The sequence below is a fragment of the Notolepis coatsorum genome, assembly GCF_963971535.1.
Source record: "Notolepis coatsorum genome assembly, chromosome: 1".
NCBI lineage: Eukaryota > Metazoa > Chordata > Actinopteri > Aulopiformes > Paralepididae > Notolepis > Notolepis coatsorum.
The window spans coordinates 156,057,904-156,077,765 of NC_140165.1; positions in this window are offsets into that span (position 1 = coordinate 156,057,904).

Below are 19,862 nucleotides of genomic sequence, written 5' to 3' on the forward strand. Positions count from 1 at the left end.
GATGAGAAACGCAACTCCACTCCTGAGGCGAGAGGGAATGCCCCCCTTTCACGCAAAGAAAGACGCCACGGAGCGCTATCTACTGAACACAGAGCGGCGCCTAGCCAAAGACCCCGCTCAACAGAGTGTGTACCGAGCTGAGATTGAGAAGCTAATCACAGCGGGACACGTAACAAAGATTGACATTAAAGAGGCCGATCAGACGACCGAATCATGGTACGTGCCGCATCACAAGGTCCATCACAATGGCAAGGATCGCATTGTGTTTAACTGCAGCTACCAGATCGGATCCCAAAATCTGAATAAAGAGCTCTTGCCCGGCCCCACACTCGGCCCCTCCCTACTAGGCGTGCTACTGCGCTTCCGCCAGGACAAGGTGGCTATAAGCGGGGATATCAAAGGGATGTTCTTGCAAGTGAGACTAGTAGAGGAGGACAAGCCTCTGCTACGGTTCCTATGGAGAGAGAAGATCGGAGATGAGAACCCATCCATCTACCAGTGGGAAGTACTCCCCTTCGGAACCACATGCAGCCCGTGCTGTGCTACATTTGCACTACAGAAACACGTCACAGAGGACCCAGCAGCAGATGAAGAGGTCCAACACAGTGTGAAGAACAGTTTCTACGTAGACAACTGTCTACAAAGCGTCTCAACTCAAGAAGAAGCCGAGGCTCTCCTAATCAAGTTACGCGCCTCCCTAATCAAAGGAGGCTTTGATCTCAGGCAGTGGGCCAGCAGTGACCCGCACGTATTGCGCAGCCTCTCCTCCGCAGACAAGGCTGCCAGCAGCGAGACCTGGATGGCGACAATCCCAGGAGAAGCCCAAGAAATGACACTAGGATTAGTCTGGCGCTTCAAAACAGACTCGCTCCACTATAGACACAAACCCTTGGCTCCAGAGCAAGGAAGGTCGGCGGCGATACCGACCACCAGACGGAGTGTGTACAGAACACTCGCCAGACAATATGACCCGCTGGGATGTATTCTACCTTACACCACCAGGGCAAAGATGATTGTACGAGCACTATGGGACAAGGACCAGGGCTGGGACGACCCAATACCCGCACACCTTGCCTCAACATGGAGAGAGTGGGAGACGGAACTCCGCTCACTCCCAGGTGTCAATATACGCCGCAGCTACTTCCCATCCACAGTGAGGCCAGAGACATGCGAGATTGAGCTACACGTCCTCAGCGACGCCTCCGAAGTAGCCTACGGATCGGTTGCCTATTTGCGTGCTCAAAAGATGGGAGGAGAGATACACACTGCTTTCATACTGGCCCGCTCAAGAATAGCCCCACGTAAGCAACAATCTATCCCACGTCTAGAGCTCTGCGCAGCCCTCGCAGGAGCGCATCTAGCCACGTTAATCCAACGTGAACTCACCATTCCGGTGCATAGAACAATCTTGTGGTCAGATTCCACGACAGTACTCACATGGATTAAGTCTGATTCATGCAGATACAAAGTCTTCGTGGGAGTCAGAGTCACCGAGATTCAAGAATTAACAGAAGAAGCAAGCTGGAGGTATGTGGATACCAAACACAACCCAGCTGACGTCATCACCCGGGGAATGTCCCTGGATGACCTAACCCGTCGCAACATCTACAGTGACGGACCAGCATTCCTCCAGCTCCCGGAAGGAGATTGGCCTACGCCCACCCCGAGGGAAGCAAGTAGCGAGGAGGCTGAGAACAAGAAGCCTATGTTCTGTGGACTGAGCACTGTCGCCTCCACAGACCCGAACATAGATGACTGCATTACCCTAGAGAGTGCGCAACAAAGAACATTCCTGCGGCACCACCCAGAGATTCAGTCCACCACTGACATGTCAGCAGCTGACTACGAAGAAGCAGAACTTCTTCTACTACAACGAGCCCAGAGAGACTCGTTCCCCGATGAGCTAGACTGTCTACAGGGAGGAAACCCCGTCCCATCAGACAGCAGACTGATTCACCTGGCACCAGAGAGTGACGCACATAATCTCATCAGAGTGGGTGGTCGCCTGCGGAGAGCCCCCGATCTACCAGATGACATTAAGCACCCGATCGTCTTGAACAGCCGACACAAGGTCACAGAGCTGATCATAAAGAAATACGACGAGGATGTGCACCACGCAGGAGCAGAGAGAGTCTTCGCGGAGATCAGACGTCGTTATTGGATATTGCAAGGGAGAGAAGCAGTACGGCGCTTCCAGCGAACCTGTCTAGACTGCCGTAAGTGGCGCGCGCAGCCCAGCATACCACGGATGGCTGACCTACCCCCCTGTCGCCTCCGAATCGGCGACAAGTCATTCCACTCCACAGGCATGGACTGTTTTGGCCCGTTGTATATAAAGAGAGGAAGAGGCACCGAGAAGCGGTGGGGTATTGTATTCAAATGCATGACCACCAGAGCGATACATATCGAGCTCCTTCCGACCATGAGCACAGACTCATTCCTTATGGCCTTCCGGAGATTCATATCACGGAAAGGACAACCGTCTACATTGTTGTCTGATCACGGGACCAACTTCAAAGGCGGAGAAAGAGAGCTGAGAGAGAGCTTCCAAGCTATGGGCCCAGAACTTAAGACCCACCTCGCTCCAGCCCAGATTGACTTCAAGTTTAATCCCCCGAACGCACCCCATTTCGGTGGAACCTGGGAACGAGAAGTACGTTCTATAAAGACTGCCCTGTATGCCGTACTCGGAGCCCAGACTGTGGCAGAGGAAGTCCTAATGACAGTCCTCACGGAGATCGAGGGAGTATTGAACTCAAAGCCCCTCGGTTACGTCTCCAGTGATGTAGCAGATGTCGACCCAGTCACCCCCAACACACTCCTAATGGGGCGGCTGGACCCCGCGCTACCCCAGACAATGTACAGGCCCGAGGAAGCGAACGGCCGAAGAATGTGGAGGTACAGCCAAGTACTAGCTGACAAGTTTTGGAGCAGCTTCCTACTTCACTACCTATGAGCTATGTGGCCGGCTGGCCGCGTAAGCAAAGTGATCACCGGTGCCGATGGCAAGGTCCGAGCAGCTGAAGTACTCGTCCAAGGGCGCACCTACACACGGCCCGTGGCGAGGCTCATAGAACTGCCCCGACTCCCAGATACTATCGATGATGACCATGACCCTATGACTTTGTGAGTTGACTGACCCTTACAGCGGACCTTGAGTGGAAGACAGTGCGGTTAATCTGTCTCTGCTTAGCTAATTAGGTGGGACTAATTAGGGGGCGGCTGTTGTGAAGGATCAGATTAAACCGAATATGTATATTTATTTATATATATATATTTAATTGTATTTGTATATCGTTTGATATCCCCTGTATATTCCTTGTACAATATGCATTGAATATCCCCGTTTCTACTAAACAGCCCATAATAGTTTCATTCTACCATTGGACGAGAACCTGGCGCCAGGTTGCCATACCCCTAGGTCCAAGTTCAATCGTGCCGCCTAACATGTCGAGGCAACCCCCGGTTCCGCGCAGTAATATGCCGGGCGAAATACAAATGGTACTATTTGTTCATAGCGCATATATATATGGCGCTCGTAAAGTAGAACTTTCTTTTAGTCCAGTTCTTTACCCTCCAACAGAGTGACAGACGCAAAAGCCTCCCCACGACGCACGTGCGGTGTAGTAAGGCCTACTTGGCCCAGAATAGGCATTGAGATATCGTGTAGATTAATAGTTGAATGGTCATAGTTTGGCACCATACCGTCGAGTTGGACGTATTCTATTAAGCTAATAATAGTCTATTTATGTATGGTGCATCGTTCGGTTCGAGTTCTACAGTTATCAGTACCCCCATCGTTCCTGACGTTATCTGGACGCTTATCCAGGCTGGTCAGACCCCTAGTGGTGATTGCATCCGAGGAGCTCCGGGTCAAGAGCGACTGGACCTGTATATTGGATTACTCTACCCGACGACGGCGAGCCTTCCACGGCTCTTGGATTATGCTTTGTGTGCTTTGATTATTCCATGGATAAAGGCCAACACTGTCGAGTGTTGGAATTACCCCCCGGAGAGGACTCCAGGTGAGGCGGCGCTCTACACGTGAGGTCGCACCACGTCTCTCCGTTGTGGACCGGCAGATACCGTTCCACAGAGGGTCCAGCTGTATTCGTCTGCGGCCCGAGGTTCTGTGGGCACTGTGTCCAAGACTTTGGATTCTCCCAAGACACCGTCGGCCAGATGGGATACCGCCAGCGGCTTCTCTAACCCCCCCCCCTCCTACTGTCTTACAACCAGCGGGACCCCCCCCCCCCCTTAGTGTATCCAGCTATAATCATTTAAGTACCATCGCTATCGTTTCCTAAATATTCCAGGTTGTATACTTACTCCCTGCGCAACCAGAGATTGGACATTCAATGTTGATTTACCTACGAATACTCATTTGCCATAAAAGTGCATATTCAATATTTCAAATCATAAATGTAATTAAGTGAATGTTGTATACACCTTTTGCTGTATTAAATATTCGATTTGGTACATTTGTGTTGGTTCGTTTCATCAGGTGGGAAAGTGTTCATCATACTTATATCTTGTACTGGGTGGCCAGAAGTTAAAGTACATGAGGTAGTGGTATTAAATATCATATCTAACAATACAGTCAGGGAATTGTACCCCTCAGCTACATCATACATAAAAACAATCATAATTAATCATGAAATAATAATAATGATGGTGAAAGGCACTTAAAGGAAACAGGTTAACATGTTCTCTTCATTCATTCCCCTTGGGTCAATGCAATTGAACAAGTGAATATAATAACATTCACGTTGCAATAATAACTTGTGCCTGTGTAACTGACCGCCAAGGGTCAAGATGCCATCATCTTTATTATCAGTAAGCTTTAATTTACATTGGTCTAGATGATCAACTTTTCTTTATTAGCTCAGAATATTAAGCTTTCTATTTAAGAAACCCTGGGTTAATATTTCAGTTGCCGCTTGTGCATTTTCCTTTAGTGTCCACATGGGGACAGAGCTCGTCTTTTCTATATTATAAAGGTCACAGCATACTGTTTGTTCTAAAAGAGACCTGTAACTAATACAGGAAGTAACCCAGAGACAACGTCGGAGCAGACAGCGAACTATATAGAGTACAAGGACCTTACTTCAGTAATTAACACCCCTTGGTAAAGCGGAATAAGGTACGTTGAACACTAAAATGTATTATTATTATTGAAGATGTCTATATTTTGCGTGTTGTAGACATGTAAAGTGGTGCACTGACTGATTCGGTTCTAATCAAGAGCACCTGCTGCCGAACAAGTAACGTTACTTATTATTATTAGTTTCCCTAAATGCCCTTTTATTATGGAAGACGAGTTCACCCTTGATATCATTCAATTCAAATGTTTGTTTGAACGCATTATGTGCTTTGTTGTGGTTCTGTGAACAATATAACTAATCGTGTATGTTTGTGTTTTGACTGTCATAGTTTTCACGGTGCAAACGGGGCAAACGGTGCAACCGTCACAACCTGTACAACCACGGTGCAACGACAACTACAAAAGAAAAGCTACAGTGCTGCTATGCTAAAATGCAAAAGAAAAAGAGAAAATAAATAAAAGCACCTGTACGAAACATAACCGCATCTTTATTTCATCACCATGCCGGGGGGCAGCAGTGAGTAAACCATACTCTGAAGAGGATCAACAGTGAGTAAACCATACTCTGAAGAGGATCAAATGTGAGTAAACCCATACTCTGAAGAGGATAAATGTATTATGAAGACCTTATTCTGAAGTGGATAAATGTATGATGTAGAGTAGACCTTACTCTGAGGAGGATAGATGTTCTGAAGAGGATACATGTATTATGAAGACCTTATTCTGAAGTGGATAAATATACAATGCAGACCTTACTCTGAAGAAAATACATGTATGATGAAGACCTTACTCTGAAGAAGATACATGTATGATGAAGCCCTTACTCTGAAGAAAATACATGTATTATGACGACCTTATTCTGAAGAAAATACATGTATGATGAAGACCTTATTCTGAAGAAAATACATGTATGATGAAGACCTTACTCTGAAGAAGATACATGTATGATGAAGACCTTACTCTGAAGAAAATACATGTATGATGAAGACCTTATTCTGAAGAAGATACATGATGAGAAGGAAGAATGAACCTACTGATTTAATTACTATGCTGTCTGGTATCCATCCCAGCAATACCACGGACGTGTGGCAACTCCTGTATATCTAATTAACCCTATGCTGTCTGGTATCCATCCCAGCAATACCACGGACGTGTGGCAACTCCTGTATATCTAATTAACCCTATGCTGTCTGGTATCCATCCCAGCAATACCACGGACGTGTGGCAACTCCTGTATATCTAATTAACCCTATGCTGTCTGGTATCCATCCCAGCAATACCACGGACGTGTGGCAACTCCTGTATATTTAATAACCCTGTGCTGTCTGGTATCCATCCCAGCAAGTGGAACTCTTAAATACCATCTATTTATTGACATTTTTAAATTTGTGTGATCAAGCACAATGTAGGCCCAAGAAGACGATGCTGGCAACCTCTTAGAGTTGGAACAGAACAGGACAGGTGCTCGCCAAAGAACTCTAACAGAGAAAGGAAAGGAGAATCGTAAGGTGGAGGATAAGAAGAATGAGAAAGCTTTTAACAAAGCTTATCACAAGTGGAAGAAGATAGCAAAGGAAGCCAGAGGGAAACTGAGAACCTTCTGTCCGGCAGAAGAACTTGATAGACTAAAACAAGACATTCAAGCAAGTCGTAACCATGCCACAACTCCCGAGATCGCAAATAAAATGGACGCCTGTATCCAGCTGACGACAGACACCCAAGAGCTTGTGTGTAGACAGCTGGAAACAAAAGAAGAAGATTTTAATGAAAGACTTGAGAAGGATAGGGTGAGAATAGCTCTGAACAAAGAGGAGTACAGGTCTGTATATGGACACACAAATACTGAAACAATTCACTCTCAACGTTCCAAGGCGTCAAGCAGGCGGAGGGAAGCTGAACTCGCGGCTAAAGTAGAAGAGGTGAAGGCCATCCAAGTGATCCAGGCTCAGCAAACCAGTCTCCTCCAACTAGAGGGGGAAGAGGCAGCCATGCTGGTGGAAATGGAGAAGATAAAGGTGGAAAGTCGACGTAAGCTGGAGTCGGAGAGGATGAAGCTACAGCAGCTACAAGCAGAGAAGGAAGTCCAGGTAGCAGCAGCCCGAGTGAGGGCATACAGTTCTGGAAGTGATCTCGACAACGAAGAAGAAGAAGACACTGACCATGAAATAAATACTGCTCACCAAAATCCTGAATATAGTGCGCCGCTACATCCTACATCATTCCAACGTCAAGCATCTCCCAGAGCGACTGCAAACCAAGAGGCCTTCAGTCTAGCCGAAGCAATCACAAGTGCATTAAGCATGAATCGCCTACCTACACCAGAACCAACAATATTCAACGGTGACCCTATGAAATTTGTTGATTGGAAAATGACCTTCATGACCCTGATACACCGAAAGCCTCTCCCAACAAGTGATAAGATGTTTTATATGAAAATGTACCTTACTGGAGAAGCTCGTAAGTCTGTGGAAGGATTATTTTACAGAGACTCAGAAGAAGCATATAAAGGTGCCTGGAGAGTGTTGGAAGAAAGGTATGGGAACCCCTTCATTATACAAAGGGCGTTCAGAGACAAGCTAATGAGATGGCCTAAGATAAACACAAACGATCCTCTGGCGCACAGAGAGTTTGCAGACTTCCTACAGGGATGCACAGAGGCGATTCCACATGTCCGAGGGCTGGCCATCTTGAATGACTGTGAAGAGAACCACAAACTGCTCAAGAAACTACCTGAGTGGATTGTGCGAAGATGGAACAGGATCATCGTAGAAGAGCTAGACAAATCTGGAAGCTATCCAAGTCTTGCACACTTTTCAAGGTTTCTGAACAAGGCACGAATAGCCTGTAACCCCATCGCCTCCCCACTAATGTTGAACTCCAGAGCCTCAGACGAGAGGTTTCCCAAGAGAGCCAGAGCGTTGAATACAAGCACTCACATAAAGAGCAACATCGTGGAGACACAGTATTCACCCTATAGAGCCAGACCACCTAGTGTCTCACACTACAACCCGATGTGCTCCTGCCACCTCAAGCATTGTCCCAGTCCTTGTGTCTTCAGTTCAAGAGCCACAGATAACGGTGCTCACTTACGCACTACTTGACACACAGAGTGATTCAACGTTTATCTTAGAGGACCTGCTTGAGGAGTTAAGTGTGGAAAGTCAACCTGTGAAGCTGAGACTCAGTACAATGACTGCTGTAAATACAGTTATAACCAGCAAGAGTGTCAGCGGCCTACAAATCAGAGGACTCCATTCTGCAAACAACATCAGAACAAGCCTACGCTCGTAGCTTCATCCCAGTGGACAAATCCTACATTCCTACTGGTAAAACAGCGCTACAGTGGCCTCACCTCAAGCATCTCGTAAACAAGTTACCATCACTTCTAGACTGTGAAGTGGGTATGGTAATAGGATGTAATTGTCCCTCAGCGCTAGCTCCACTCGAAGTCATCACAGGCTGTGAAAACGAACCTTTTGCACAGCGAACAGAGCTTGGCTGGAGCATAATAGGCTCATCTAACCCTCATCTGGACAGACAAGGGAGCCAGAGCTTTGTACATAGAGTGTCAGTAAAAGAAATACCAGCCCCGTCTACAACAGATGTCCTGAAAGTACTTGAGTCGGACTTCTCTGAAAAGAACTACGAGGACAAGTACGTGTCTCAAGAAGATGTTCACTTCATACAATTCCTCAGTGATCACATCAGGCAGAAAGAAGATGGACACTACGAGATGCCTCTACCTTTCAAGGGTAGCAGCCCACCATCCCTACCAAACAACAAGAGACTAGCTACAGTCTGCCTCCAGTCTCTAAAGAAGAAGCTAAAGACAGATAAAGAGTATCACGAACGCTATAAGGCTTTCATGAAAGACATCATCGAGAAAGGTAACGCAGAACTTGACCATACCACTTCATATGGAGAGACTGCTTGGTACCTTCCTCATCACGGCATTTACCACCCTCAAAAGCCTGGCAGGCTAAGGGTCGTGTTTGACTGCTCAGCTAAATTCTGTACAGTTTCCCTAAATTACTGTCTATTGACCGGTCCCGACTTAATTAACTCCCTAATAGGAGTTCTATGCCGCTTCAGAAAGGAAGACGTGGCCATAATCTGCGACGTGGAAAGAATGTTCCACCAGTTCTTCGTCCACCCTGACTCTCGAAAATACCTCAAGTTCTTGTGGTGGAAGGAAGGTGATTTGGAAACAGAACCACAGGAATACTGGATGGCAGTTCACCTCTTTGGAGCTGCTTCGTCTCCTGGATGTGCCAACTTCGGCCTAAGGTACATGGCACACCAACATAGAGAAGACTACCCAGCAGCCTCAGCCTTCATTGAGAAGAACTTCTACGTTGATGATGGGTTAGCCAGCGTTTCATCAGTCGAAGAGGCCAAGAAACTGATCATCGACGCACAAAAGTTGTGCAAACGGGGAGGCCTACGCCTCCACAAATTCAACTCTAACCACAAAGACGTCCTCGACTGTGTGAAACCCTCAGAAAGAGCCACAATCACTGACCCTCTCGAACTTAAGCTGGAAGCGACCCCAACTGAGCATGCACTTGGCCTTCAGTGGTCTATAGACAACGACACCTTCAGCTTCAATGTCAACATGAAAGACCAGCCTTCAAACCCGTCGAGGAATCCTCTCCATCGTCGCCTCTCTTTATGACCCACTCGGTTTTGTTGCCCCATTCACCCTAAGCGGAAAACGCATACTCCAAGAACTATGCCGTAGAGGCATAAGATGGGATGATCCACTGCCAGATGACTTAAAGCCACGGTGGGAGGAGTGGAAGATCGGGCTATATAACTTAAAGGAATTCACGATCCCTAGATGCTACCACCCACATGACTTCGGCAACATCATCAAGACAGAACTGCATCACTTTGCTGATGCCAGCAGCATGGGGTATGGCGCTTGTTCCTACCTCAGGTACAAAAATGACAAAGACACAGTACACTCCAGTCTTGTGATGGCCAAAGCAAGAGTAGCACCCACAAAAGTCTCAAGCATCCCACGACTCGAGCTCTCAGCGGCAGTGGTCGCAACCAAAATGAGTGTGTTGCTGAAAAGAGAACTGCAGATGAAGATCGATGAAGAATTCTTCTGGACAGATTCACAAGTGGTTCTGGGTTACATCACTAATGAGGCAAGAAGGTTCCATGTGTTCGTCGCAACCAGAGTCCAACTGATAAGAGAAAACACTGACCCACGTAAATGGCACTATATCGAGACAGCGGAGAACCCGGCAGATCATGCCTCCAGAGGCCTTCAAGCATCTCACATTCCTTCAACAAACTGGATGTCAGGTCCTACATTTCTCTGGGAGCAAGAAGTACATCCCAAACTGAACCCTTTCACAGAGCTACTCGTCGGCGATCCTGAAGTTAAGGCTGTCCAAGCTTTCACAACCAAAGTTAACAATTGTACAGACATTCTAATTCACCTAAATCAGATCTCTTCATGGTCAAATATCCTGAAAGTAGTCGCAAGAATCAAGAGGCTGGGATCGGGAAAAGTACACAACACCGAACTGGTGACAGTCGAAGAACGAGAAAGAGCTGCCGAAATAGTGATCAAGCTCGTCCAGCAGCAAGCCTTCTCTCAGGAAATTAAGAGATGCCAGGAAGGAGATGCTCTTCCAAGTTCAAGTGCTCTTCATTCCCTTGATTCAATTCTGCATCGAGAATTTCTCTGTGTGGGTGGAAGATTGAGACACTCATCCCTCAGTCAAGAAATGAAACATCCCATCATTTTGCCAAAAGACAGCCCTATCACCAAGCTAATTACGGCTCACCACCACGTCCAAGTTTGTCACCAAGGCCGAAGTCAAACTCAAATGGAACTGAGAGCAAATGGATTCTGGGTCATTGGTGGGAGCAAATTAGTAGCCAAGCTGATTCACAATTGTGTGCGATGCAGGAAACTCCGACGACCTACTGAAGAACAGCAAATGGCGGAACTCCCTAAAGAGCGTGTGGAAGACTCACAGCCTTTCTCATACAGTGGCATGGACTGCTTCGGCCCTTTTCTGATTAAAAAGGCACGGAAGGAGTACAAAAGGTATGGCCTGATACTAACTTGCCTGGCTTCACGAGCTGTCCACATCGAGATGCTTGAAGACTTATCAACAGACTCATTCATTAACGCCTTGAGATGCTTCATCAGCCTCAGAGGAGCTGTTCGGCAACTTCATTGCGACCACGGTACTAACTTCATGGGAGCTAGAAACCAGTTTAAAGAAGCACTCAAACAATCGTTCTGTGTCCAGGCAGACTTGATGACGCCTCCCTTAGAACACTCTTCTATGAAGCTACAGCTATTGTAAACAGCCGACCACTGACAGTAGATGGTATCAACAACCCCATGGCCCTAGAACCCTTAACACCAAACCACCTCGTCATGATGAAGTCTAAAATCGCTCTTCCACCCCCTGGGAGATTTGTTAAAGAGGACATGTACGCAACCAAGAGATGGCGCAGAGTCCAGTACCTAATCGAACAATTCTGGACCCGCTGGAAGAAGGAATACCTCCTGAACATTTCCACACGTCAGAAGTGGCACGTACCACGGCGTAACCTCAAGGTGAACGACATAGTCATCCTCAAGGACAGTAACCTTCCAAGAAGCCAGTGGCAACTAGTTCGAGTCGTCAAAGCCACTCAAGAGAGCGACGGTCTAGTACGTCGAGTAAAAATACAGACTGGGGAGCGAAAAGATCACTCTACCAGACCTTCAGTCCTTGAGCGACCGATCCAGAAATTGGTACTCCTCCTCGAGAGTAATTAGTATAGAGACACTTGAGTTGTACTATTTGATCTGTTATGTGAAGTCTAAAAAGAAATCCTGTATGACTAATTAATTGTTTCTAAATTGTGCTTATCCGTCATAGCAGGATTTGGTGGGAGTGTAACTGACCGCCAAGGGTCAAGATGCCTATCATCTTTATTATCAGTAAGCTTTAATTTACATTGGTCTAGATGATCAACTTTTCTTTATTAGCTCAGAATATTAAGCTTTCTATTTAAGAAACCCTGGGTTTAATATTTCAGTTGCCGCTTGTGCATTTTCCTTTTGTGTCCACATGGGGGCAGAGCTCGTCTTTTCGATAGTATAAAGGTCACAGCATACTGTTTGTTCTAAAAGAGACCTGTAACGAATACAGGAAGTAACCCAGAGACAACGTCGGAGCAGACAGCGAACTATATAGAGTACAAGGACCTTACTTCAGTAATTAACACCCCTTGGTAAAGCGGAATAAGGTACGTTGAACACTAAAATGTATTATTATTATTGAAGATGTCTATATTTTGCGTGTTGTAGACATGTAAAGTGGTGCACTGACTGATTCGGTTCTAATCAAGAGCACCTGCTGCCGAACAAGTAACGTTACTTATTATTATTAGTTTCCCTAAATGCCCTTTTATTATGGAAGATGAGTTCACCCTTGATCATTAAATTCAAATGTTTGTTTGAACGCATTATGTGCTTTGTTGTGGTTCTGTGAACAATATAACTAATTGTGTATGTTTGTGTTTTGACTGTCATAGTTTTCACGGTGCAAACGGGGCAAACGGTGCAACCGTCACAACCTGTACAACCACGGTGCAACGACAACTACAAAATAAAAGCTACAGTGCTGCTATGCTAAAATGCAAAAGAAAAAGAGAAAATAAATAAAAGCACCTGTACGAAACATAACCGCATCTTTATTTCATCACCATGCCGGGGGGCAGTTACAGCCTGTCTCCCCCTCTAGAGGGCCTGTGGACTAACTCGACTCCCATGTATTTAAGATCATTAACGGCATGTTTGCATTTAGAAAAATGTCTAGCTACCGAAGACTTGACATCTGAATTTCTAACTGAACATTTATGTTCACTAATTCTCGATTTAAAGGCTCTAGTTGTTTTACCCACATAAGAAAAATTACACTGACATTTCAGCAGATACACCAGATTTGAGGAATTGCACGTAATACGTCCTTTAACAGGTATATACGTTTGCCAGTTTTTGGGTGTGTGTAGAATTTATCTTTGATCATGCCTTGACATTGTACACAGGCCTGACAGGGGAAATTACCATCTGTGATGTTGGACATAAAATGAGTGGGTTTCCTTATGGGAAACTCGGTTTTGACTAGAAGATTAGAAAGATTCGCTTGTCTTTTATAAAAATAATTAGGCGAGTGCTGAAACGCTGCCCCAGTAAGGGGATCGGACTGAAGAATATGCCAATATTTATTGACAATGCTACGTATGTCTCTCGTGATGGGACTATAAGTAGAAACAAAAGATACTTGTCCGAGTTTTCATTTATCTTTTTGGGGGTAAACAACGAGGCTCTATCGATCTGTTTTGTTTTGTTCAGGGCTTTAAGTGTCAGTGCATCACTATAGCCTCTATCATGAAAACTACCACGGAGGACTTCTGCTTGAGCAATAAATCTGTCTTCCGTGTCACAAATTCTCCTATAACGTAGGATTTGGCTAAAAGGTAGACTATTCTTTAAAGCAGGGGTGTGGTAACTAGAATAATGTAGGAACGAGTTGCGGTCTGTCTCCTTTTTGAAGACCTCTGTGTGTAATGAAATACCATCTGGGGCTTTGTTGATTAGAACATCAAGAAAAGGTAGAGTATGCATATCAAACTTCAGTGTAAACTTGATCGTTTCTCTACGAGTGTTAAGGTACTCTAGGAAGGCATGAAGATCAAACGATGAACCAGACCAAATAAAAAACAAATCATCAATGTAGCGCATATAGGATTTGACGTATTTCTCAAACGGGTTATTATTAAAAATGTGGTTTAATTCAAACTTGGACATATACAGGTTAGCTAGGTTCACAGCGGCTGGCGAGCCCATGCTGAAACCTCTGTTTTACAAGAAATATTTATCTTGGAATCTGAAATAATTCCTTGTAAGAACTAGATCGGCTAGGTTAACTAGCTCCTCTGTGGAGGGGTGTAATTCCTCCCTCGAGTTTAAATAAAAACTCAGTGTGTCTAACGCGTCTACATGTGGAATGCTGGGGTATAGACTGACCACATCCATGGTAACTAATAAGTCAGAAGGACAAATATTGCAGGCCGATAACCCGCTCAAGAAAGTAGTGGTGTCTTTTAAGTAACCCAGTTGAGAAGAGGCCAAATCCTTGATATGCGCGTCAATAAATTGAGAGATTTTTTCTGTGGCAGAACCTATGCCAGAGACTATCAGTCGACCCGGAGGGTTAAAGAGATCCTTATGGATCTTAGGTAAGGTATAAATAATTGGAGTAACAGGGAACTCTACAAACATAAACTTAAATTCGTTTTCTGAGATTACTTCCGCCAATCTAAGGCTTTTAAGGACTGTTTTGATTTCCGTAGAAAATCTGAACACTGGGTCTGAATTTAAAAGGGTATATACCTCAATGTTGTTCAATTGTCTATTGATCTCAGACACATAAGTACTCTTATTTTGGAGAACGATTCCCGAACCTTTATCAGCTTTTCTAGAAATTCAATCGTCATTCTTCATGAGTTCCTTAAGCGCTCCAGACTCTGATTCAAGTAAATTGGGGTAAAGATGGGCTTTGTGACTGGTTTCACATAAATTAAGGACATCATTTTGTACTAGTCTGCAAAAGGTCTCCACAGAAGGTGGATTGAGATGAGGGGTAAACAAGCTACGTGGTTTGAATACTTTTCTTTTAGGTCTAGAATGGGTATCAAGCTCTGTTTCAGGCATTGCATCAACGTCATCAATTGTGGGCACATTTTCATTAGCAACATATTGAGTTCTCTTATCAAACCCTCTGGCAATTCAGATGTCAAGTCTTCGGTAGCTAGACATTTTTCTAAATGCAAACATGCCGTTAATGATCTTAAATACATGGGACTCGAGTTAGTCCACAGGCCCTCTAGAGGGGGAGACAGGCACAAGTTATTATTGCAACGTGAATGTTATTATATTCACTTGTTCAATTGCATTGAACCAAGGGGAATGAATGAAGAGAACGTGTTAACCTGTTTCCTTTAAGTGCCTTTCACCATCATTATTATTATTTCATGATTAATTATGATTGTTTTTATGTATGAGGTATGGTTTTCTAAGGTTGCTCATAGGAGAATTTTCGTTTTGTAAATACGGTAAGAGGCTTATCTATTTAGCCCTAGAAACTAGGGGCAAGATGTATTTTGTTTCTGGTAATTTTGTAATTTTGGTATCTATGTATTTCTTGTATTTAGGAATAGACTTTATATTTAAATGTCCTTCCTAGGGTCATAGTTGACCAGCAATCCCAGGCACTGTCACGATCAGGGCTCGAGCCTGCCAGATGAGGAGCAATCAGCGCGGCTGCAAGGGATTACCTAATCAAGAGGCTCCTATATAAACTGGCAGATCCTGTCATCCGGTGTCGCAGTGTTAAACTGCCTTCCCAGGTACGACGTCTCGACCTGAAGCCCTGCTACCCGCTCTTGTTGTTATTCCCTGTTCTAACCTCCCTCTCTTGTGCCCAAGGACCTCCGTTCCAGCGTGCCCGTCTGGACCCCTGGTGCTGGACTACGGAGTTCCTGTTCTCAACCCTGACACAGCCAGTGTCTACCTTCCTCCCGCACTGCACTAGGAGTGCACCTGCCCAAGGAACATTCTCTCATACTGCACGAGGAGTGCACCTGCTCAAGGACCATTCTCTCGTCCTGCACAAGGAGTACCCCTGTGCTACCCCCCCAAAAACATTCATCCCCATCTGTTGTACATTCCTGCATGAGATTCTTGTCTGTTTGGGGGGAAACAATTAAAACACCCTAAACCGCTCCATTCTCTCTACTCCTGTGTCGCTATTGGGCTCCACAAGAACCCCTATCCTCACAGGCACACCTGTGTTTTGATGTCATTTCCTGCCTACCCTGGTATATAACCACCATTTTGTCTCATTGAACACTGCTAGCAAAACATGAATAGTGAAATATAGACAGACCAGAAATAGCCTACAAGCTTTCTCAAACAATTTACAAATATTGCCGCAAGCACCAATCAATGGGGTTCAATCCAACATTGATCATTAGGATTGCAAAGTAAGTTCACACACATGGTTCAGCAGTGTTACGAAACATGTCCTGCAAGTTTTGTAATGTTTGGATAAGAAAACGTTGAAATATAATCCTATTTGTGTTATTCCACGCACATTTTGTACATTTCTAGTGCCCCCTAGTGGTAGACTTTAATGAGATTTTCGGGATATGTTTTGGGTACTTATCTCGACATACCCTGTAAATTTGATGATGATTGACCTAACTAACTTACATCAATTTATGTGCTGAGCCACGCCTTTTGAAGTTCATTGGTTAATATCTTGAAATCTAAAATGATATAAACAAGCCTTACAGTATACAGCAATTGATAATCTTGATCCAATAATGATCCATGGAAAATATGGCCGTAATTGGACTTACGGTTTAGGAGGAGATGTCAATAATGAGTTGCCACACACATTTGTGCATTTGTAGTGCCCACTAGTGGTCAATTCTAATGATATTTTTTGGGAATATTCCTGGTTGTTGGCCTAACAGTTGTTAACTTGCATCTATTTATGTACTTAGTCACGCATTTTTGAAGTTAATTGGTTAATATTGTGAAAACTAAAAAAAGATATCAACAATCCTTATACTAACTTTAATAAGCTTCATCCAATAATGATCCACAGCCAATTTGGTAACAATTGGACTTACGGTTTAGGAGATGTGGCCCGGCACGGTATAGGTTGGATTGTTCCGGCAGAGAAGATTCTTGTTGCACGATTCAGAAATAGGTCGAAATCGAGATATTGGTATTTTTGTTCAGTTGCTATTGCATGCACTTATATGTGTTTCATTACACGTATGTGTGCATGCTTACCAACTGTTTCGCCTGTTTTATTGCAACACTACTATCACCGACATCTAAGAAGGGAGATCCCCCCTTGAATGGCCCTTCTAAGGTTTCTCTCCTCCACATTGCCTGTGGTGCATTTGTTCCTATTGCTAGGTTTTAGTGAGTTTTTCCTTACCTCATGGGGTATGTCTGGGAGTGTTACATTAATTTATAAAAAAAAAATTGGATTTCATGGTGTTTTTGTTTTGTTCTTGATTTATTGTGATGTTTCTTCTTGACTTGTTTAACACATTGGGCGCCAGCCATTAGCCTTATCCTTGTAGCTAATGTGCCAGGTTTCCATAGCCTACTTTCACTGTGCGTCACTATGTTTGGAGAGCTATAGTTATGGAGACAATACTTGTCATGTACAAAAGGTCTGATGACCATATAAATATACCTGGAGTGGGCTGTACATGAAACCAACCCGTCCAGTAAGGTGCCTTAGCACAGGTAAGGCAAGTAATAAACAAATGCGTTTTTCAAATGGTAAATGATATCTATTTGTAGCGGGGATTGAAACCCACCGTTTTCCAAATGGTAAATGATATTTATTTATAGTGGGGATTGAAATCCACAACACACACACAAACAGGGTAAAAGGGTAAGGGGAGAACAAACAGGTAATATGAGAAACACAAGTATCGGCAAAGGCCAACACAGTATAAAGTTCCACACAGGGGGAACAATGGCAAAAATGGCCTAAGGGCCAACAATATATATATACCCCCCTTAAGACTTTGGTTGCCACTTGTTAACATGGTAAAACATGGTTAAATGCCACCACCCACTTCAATGATAGCGTTGTGAACAGGGCCGTAGCCAGGGTTTAGAAATTAGGGAGGTCCATTTATTTGTTTGGCCCAGACCAGCCCACTATAATCAGTCGGACACCACCCACCAGTACACCATCCTTGCGGTCCCCTTAAATATGCGTACCTACTGTACTATTCCCCCAACCCACTACAAAGCTGGGTAGTAAGTGCCATGGTCTTGCTCTTGGCTGAATCTTGTTTTGGGTGGTGATGTAAAAACACCTGCATCATAGCAGGCTCAGGATGGGCAAAGTAGTCTATACCCTGTTCATCCCTGTCTCTCTCCTCCACAACCTGGCTTGACTAGACATAAGGAGAGAGAGATGATTACAATTAACTGGTACATTCAGGTCCAGAATTGTTGGAATTCCCTGACAAAGATGTGCAAAAAGCTGTACAATTTAAACAATACCATACTGGTAATGAGCAAATAGTTGTTTATTCAATGAATGCATGAGCTGTTCCATCTTATTTCATTTGATACTAACTACTCAGTTTATACAGATTTCAAGTATTCAAATATCAATGATGAATATTGCATAAGGTTTACACAGTTAATAGATCACCTTCTTGTTTTATATTCATGTTCAGAGAGGAGTAATAGTTAGATCTTTGTATGTGATTTATATGGCAATTAAATCAATGGTGTGTTTGTTTGGGGAGTTTGACCTACAGTTAATGTGCCTACCACGTGAAGGTGCATGATCAATGGACAGCACAAAAACAATTTGTGTAGGTGGAGACTAGAGCTACCACAGATAGTAATAAGTTATTAAGAGTAAGTAATCCATACAATATATATCCTAATAGTTACCTTATTACCATACTTGGCTGAAAATAAACTTTGCTGCCTGTTGTGAATGTGTTTTTCCCTGTAGGCTAATACATAAGTAGGCATACATTTTTGCAGTTGAGGAAAAATTAGCAGTTGAGTAGGCTATATGTGCTGTGTTTTTATGTCTTCCATCGAGGACCACCTTGGAAATAAGTGTTTTAATGAATGCTTTTAGGTGATATCATCAGGAATACAAATTGGTCAAGATAATTTGTTTTTATGATGTGTTTTTAATTTCCAAATAAATCTAATCAAATCAAAAAAGCAGTTTTTGCAGTTGAGCTACAGGTGTTGTATATTATACAGCCTTTTCATGCATCTTTATCAAGGGAACCCTTATCCATAATGATTTAAAAAATAATATTATGATGATACGATATGGACCTAGTAGTTGGGTCATCTGTGGCACTTCGTTTCTCAATGGATTTGTCATCTAGGAGAGTTGATAAACTAATTTAGCCGGGGTGTATTTTTTTAAAAGGCGGGGGAAATTTGTGAGAGACCAAAATCCAAAATGGCTGCCGTGGAAATTAACTTTTAAATGGTTTGACCGACAATGATGCACAATACATGGTACCAGCCCCCTCTCAGACATGCACCAGCCCCCTCTCAGTCATGTACCAGCCCCCTCTCAGTCAAGTATACCAGCCCCCTCTGTCATCTACCAGCCCCCTCTCAGTCAAGTACCACAGCCCCCTCTCAGTCATGTACCAGCCCCCTCTCAGTCATCTACCAGCCCCCTCTCAGTCATGTACCACAGCCCCATCTGAGTCATGTACCAGCCCCCTCTCAGTCATGTACCAGCCCCCTCTGAGTCATGTACCAGCCTCCTCTCAGTCATGTATACCAGCCCCCTCTCAGTCCTGTATACCAGCCCCCTCTCAGTCATGTACCACAGCCCCCTCTCAGTCATGTACCACAGCCCCATCTCAGTCATGTACCACAGCCCCCTCTCAGTCATGTACCAGCCCTCTCTCAGTCATGTACCAGCCCCCTCTCAGTAATGTACCAGCCAGCCCCCTCTCAGTCATGTACCAGCCCCCTCTCAGTCATGTACCAGCCTACTCTCAGTCCTGTATACCAGCCCCCTCTCAGTCATGTACCACAGCCCCCTCTCAGTCATATACCACAGCCCCCTCTCATTCATGTAGCACAGCCCCCTCTCAGTCATGTACCACAGCCCCCTCTCAGTCATGTACCACA